This window comes from Eptesicus fuscus, chromosome 4, assembly GCF_027574615.1.
Source record: "Eptesicus fuscus isolate TK198812 chromosome 4, DD_ASM_mEF_20220401, whole genome shotgun sequence".
In the NCBI taxonomy this organism is placed as follows: Eukaryota; Metazoa; Chordata; class Mammalia; order Chiroptera; family Vespertilionidae; genus Eptesicus; species Eptesicus fuscus.
The window spans coordinates 79,734,696-79,740,858 of record NC_072476.1 but is presented as its reverse complement, the minus strand read 5'-3'; positions in this window follow the sequence as shown (position 1 = coordinate 79,740,858).

Here is a 6,163-nt window from a genome sequence, read left to right as displayed (position 1 = left end):
ACAGTAAAAATAAAGTGCATTTTAAATACTGCATAATAGTACTTTTCAAGAATTCGCCACTCACAAAGCAAAACATAGCTGCATTTGTTATCAATCTTTTTATTAAACACCCACTAAGGTTTTGATAGATTTTCATGTATATAAGTTTACTTTTATTTGCTAATTAAAGTGTACATTATACAAAACTAGAGGCCCGGTGCATGAAAATTCATGCACTGTGTGTGTGTGGGGGGGGTTTCTCAGCCCGGCCTGCCACCTCTCAAAGTCTGGGAGCTCTCAGGGGATATCCTACTGACGGCTTAGGCCTGCTCCCCTGCTCCCCACAGTGCTGCCCCTCCCACGCTGCTGGCCCTTGGCCCTTGCCGCCCGCTGTGGCTTTGTCTGGAAGGACTTCCAGAAGACGTCCAGTCTATCTGGTCTAATTAGCATATTACCCTTTTATTAGTATAGATTATGCTAATACTTTAGGCAAAGTTAAATAATTTATCAATAACACAGATAAGCAAGCCTGTCTCAGTGAGGAACAACAAGAAATATTATCAGCATTTCAAGATTTTTTGGTACTTAGAGGCAGTCATTTTTTTTAAAGAGACGATACAGATAGGTAGATTTTGGGAGAATGGTCTTATAATGGTCTTATAAACTAGAGGTGGTATGCTCTTAAGTCTCTTAAAAGTCAACCCATGCCTTCTTTTAGAGGACTTGCTGGCACACTCACCATATATTTATTGCCTTTATAAAAGCTAACATTCAAAAGCAAAATATATTACAATGTATAATCTGCCTAATCATGTTTTCTGCATACTGAAGGATAACCATGACAAAAATCCTTCACTGAGAAAGTTCCTGGATCTACCTAATGCCACTTAGCTAGAAATAAAACTACAGTTTCTGTAAATTATCATTGTCTTAAAATATTTTTTTCCTTACGTGTGATTTCTATTGTAAGAAAACAGACTTGGTTTTGTAATAGAATTCAATAGGGAAAAGGAATTGTTTTAAGCTGGTTCTGCTGAACACATATATCTCTGTGTTGCATAAAGTCTCTGCAGTTGGAAGACTAGTCTTCTTCAAAAGTGATGAATACAGCTTCTGTGTTCTGATAGGAAAAAAAACGAATGCCTTATTACTCTCAGGGATAGAACTTTTGATCATTAGGTGGCCAAATTTCTACCAAAAACTGGGGGTATCTTCTAAACGAGTGCTGTCCAGTGGAAGTTTCTGAGAAGATGTGAATGTCCTTTCTATATATGCATGGTATGGCAGGGTAGCCACTCTACACAATGTGGCTACTGAGCACTTGAAATGTGACCAATGCAACAGAGCACATTTTTATTTTTTTAGTTAATTTAAATTTAAATAGCCACATGTGGTTATACTGACATCATAGTTCCAGATGTAACATCTACTGCCTGTTAACATTTTACGTTCCAAAAAATCACAGTTTGGTCAATGTTTATTTTTTATTTTATTTTTTAAAATATTTTATTGATTTTTTTACAGAGAAGAAGGGAGAGGGATAGAGAGTTAGAAACATCGACAAGAGAAAAACATTGATCAGCTGCCTCCTGCACACCCCCTACTGGGGATGTGCCCGCAACCAAGGTACATGCCCTTGACTGGAATCGAACCTGGGACCCTTCAGTCCGCAGGCTGATGCTCTATCCACTGAGCCAAACCGGTTAGGGCGGTCAATGTTTAGATATTAAGATTGCTTAGAGTGCATGGGAAGTTTGGAAGTTAAAACACTACATTATAAAAGTTCTCATGTGGTCACAAAAGCCCAGAATTTTCATTTCTTTTTGTGAAAGCATGTATAGCATTTGTGGTATTCTTGATCTTTTATCTAGCTTGATTAAAAAAAAAAAAATCCCAGAAAATCAGCTACCTTAATACACACGTTAATAATTATATTACTAATTAGATGTTGTCTCTGGTGAAAATAAATGTAGATTAAGTTTAGTTAAGGCACTGGTACAGTTCAAGGGGAAGGACACAGGCCATAAGTGAAATAAGAAGTAGGAAACTTAAGACTCAGGGTCAGCAAAATGCTCATGGTCCCCAGACAACTGACCTGTGGGACAGGCATGGGCCGGGCGTGGCTGGATGCCTCATGGGTGTGCTCTGGGAGACACATCCCAGTCTCGAGCACTGCATATTTTCAGAGGAGTTGGGAGAAGACAGATGAGGTCAGAAGACCCTGAGCTTCCCAAGTGGGATTAGTGTTATGCAGGCCTAAGAAACCTGTTCTTGAATGCCGACTGCCCAAGAGGCTTGAATCCCAGCACTAGGACCAGAGAGAGTTCCTGAAGCACTCCCTGTCTAGCCAGGTAACCTGAGGGGGCGCCACAGGGCTCACCCAGTGAACCAGCAGGTTGTCTCTGTCACTTTGAAGCAGTTGTGCTTCATAGATTGAGACAAAATATTAAAGGCAAGAAGCCTTACAGACAACAGTGTGGTGATGGCCAGAGGGAAAGGTTGGAGGTATCTGGAGGTGGGCAAAGGGGGAGAATGGGAACGGAAAGAGACTTTGCTTGGGGTGGAGGCCATTCGTTGCAGTGTGATGATGTTTTGTTGTGTTGTACACTTGAAACATGTATGGTTTTGTGAAACAATGTCACATCAGTAAGTTGTTTTTTTTTTTTTAAAAAGCAAGAAGGCTTATCAAATTACAGCACAGCCGGTACATTGAAAAGTACATTTTAAATGATTTATTTGGACATAACAAATACTAGCATAGTAACAGAATTTGTCAGTCAAAAATAATCTAAAATAAAATTAAAAACAAAACACATTTCATAGTACGTACATATGCATGTAATTCTGGGGACAGGTCTGAAAAAGAATACTGTAACTTTATGTGTTTTTAGGAGACAAGCCACTGTATGATTTTTGGTAATAACCAGATCTTAGAAAAGTGGGACTAGAAGAGTACAAATAATAGGACATAAAGATTCTAATCATTTTTATGGGGCCTTCTAAGGTGAGAACAATTTCATCTTTTAAAACTGGAGGAATTATGAAACAAATGAAACCAAACCCCAGTAAGTCATTTCTTTCCTTAAAATTCTGTCATGGTGCCTCACTGCTTACACATTTGAGTCCAAACTCCCTAAACATGGAACCTAAGACCGCCTCCTTTTGTTCCTGAGACCCTAGAATGGGAGTCTGAAATCTTACCTCTTCCTGCCTCACATACTGCTTGTTAATTCTGACACACAGACCCCCCAGCCTCCATTGTGGTCTTTGTTCACAGTGCCCACTGGTCAGGAACTACCATAACTGCCACCCTCATCCTCAATCAAAATGGACTTCAAGCATTACTTTCCCTAAGGAGCCTCTTCCAACTTCTCCAGAGCAGGTGAAGTACCCCTATGTGTTTCTCTAAACCCAAGTTCCGGTCAATTACAGCACTAAAGTGATGTGTTTCTCCTACCAACTGAATGACGAACGTCTTCAGGGAAGCAAATGAGTCTTTTTAATCTGTGTATCCCCAGTGCTTAGTAGAGTGTTTGCCGTGCTAGGCATGCAATAAATGTTTGTTGAAGAAAGGCCACGATGGCATTTTTATGAACACTATTAATAACTCTTCAACCTAGTTTAACTGAAGGTGACATAGGGTTCTATAATTTGAGTGTGGTAAGAATAGATGCGTACAGTCATTTGCTCATGTTTTGGTCTCGGAGATCCAAAATCAGGTGAGTATTAAGTGTGAAGCACTGGGGAGTCCTCTGAGAGATTTTATTCAACAGATGATCCAGAGAAAATAGGGAATTGTGTGTGGAGTGTGTCCATTACCCCAAAAGCAGTAGCCTCAAAATGTTCAGATAATGTGATTACTGATACAGGTCTAAACAAAAATTCTGTCTGCATCTAGCAAAAATGGTGCACATTGGATGGTGAGGATGAGAACCAAGTATCAATTTTCTGCTTACAGAAGCTGAATGTGCTTAACAGTAGTATTAATAAATTTGACCTTTATCATTGCAGACTGCTACCTGCTCATCTGTAATAATTTCTAAAATGAACAGTATCACTTGGATTTTACTAAAATATCAATACTCATACATTAAGGACTGGAAGGGATCTTAGAGATAATTTGGTACAATGTTTTATAGATGAAAAACGCCAAGGCCGAGAGAAACTAAATGACTCTGCTGAAGGTCACATAGGTAGTTAGAAAGTCCAGGACTTTTTGGATTTTTACTATAAAATTGACTTTTCTGCCTGCTAATACTGCTGGAGAAGAAATTTCACTATTTTTTTTCCCTAAAATATACTACTGAGATTTGCATCAAAGACCAATAATAATAATATCACTTTAGAAGAAAATTACTTTAGTAAAAATAAATTTATTTAATTCAGCGGAGGTGTTTCATAAACTATTCTCATATGATAGAAAATTTACTTAAGAATAATTCCAAGATTGTTTCTGGGGGAAAATAATTACCAACTATTAAAATCTTTTAATTTGTATACCAGAGTTAATGAGAGCTAAATTTTATGTAACTCTCTGAACCATTATTAATCATGTCACCATGCGGAAACAAATTTAATGAGCCAAATTATAATCTTTACAATTAACAGAATTTAACTTACGAATAACTAAATTAACTCTATTCACTAAAATTATCTTATTTAACCACATTACACACTCAAGAAGATGAGACCATCCTTCTGCATACGGCACTTTCCAATCATTTAAAAAAGATTTTTTTTTTACTTATTTGGTCATTTTGATAGCCAAATAACTATATTTTCAGAAAATACAGTTTTCAAAAATACATAAAGTACAGCCAAGGCAAAACAAGCCCTTAAAAACCTAATAACTCTGTGTTTCTCTCCAAACAACTGACTGAACTTAATTTAAACAAGATAATTTCTTTTCATGGCCATATGACTAATTAGGTATGGAAAAGCTGTCAGTGTGAGAGCTTCCATGGCTGTAATGCGATAGGACAGGGATGTGGGTGCAGCATCCCCAGAAGTTGAGCGTGGTCAGCATATGTTAACAGGAGTTGTGAGGCTCCCAGGCTTACTGAGGTCATGCCAGGTAGGGGTGTATGGTGAAGAAAGAATCAGTACACCTCTCCAGCCTGTGAGGTTACGTGTACTTACCTGATTTCCCCACAATGAGTTCATCTGTAGCCATGTCTGTAGGTTACCAATTTTAAAACTTATAACTGCACTGCAGTGAGGTACCCGCAGTCTTTGGTGCTGTGCATTGGTAATGGATTGACTCCTGATGCTGCTACAATAAAAGTAAGTTATTGGGCATAAGGGGTACCCAAATGTTAAGCAAAGTCACTAACACTGATCATTGTGACAGTTAAAATGTAAGAAACACTTATATCTACCAATATTGTTTGAAAATGCTTACCCTTATAAAATTTCCATTATATAAAGACTTTCATGATGCAACTCCCTGGTTCTTAAATTTTAAAAAGTACAGAATAAAATTCTTAATCCTAAATTTTTATCACTGCTCCTGAGGTTTATGACTGAAGTAAAAGAAAGAAACACCCCAAACTGGTCATTTATGAAACCATAAATTCAGTGTGAAACCTGCTTCAAAACTACAAATTATTTCAGACAAATAAATATATATGTTCACATTTATAAAAATTTTCCACATAGAAACAAGTTTCATAAAATTTACATACTGAAAACAATAAAAATCAATTCTAATGAAGATTTTGCTGTCATCTCCTAAATAAAAAGTTCTGTTCTTGAGGTATCACTCTGAGACATGCCAATATGGCACATTTGTAAAACAACCCAGGAGTCTATTCTAAAAATCCTGCCCAACACAACATTATCTCTATGAGACTAATAGGCTGAACTAGGCTTGTGTTTTTAAACAGGAAGAAATATTTTAATAGTTACAAAAATAAGGAGGCAGGTACTAGAAATGCTGCATGTCATAACACAATGAAACTTTGTTATAAATATTTTCATTATCCTCTTCCATTCATTTAAAAAGTTCTAGTCAAGATCAATAAATCAGCTTCATCTTCTATGACATCCAAAAAAAACCCAGAGATTAAAAAACAACAGTGAAGAATATTACTATCTTCATACATTATCATAGGATATAAAAAGCTATTAAATTTATCAGTGTCAAGAGCAAAGCATTATCCCCTATCTCACTGTATCACTGGAA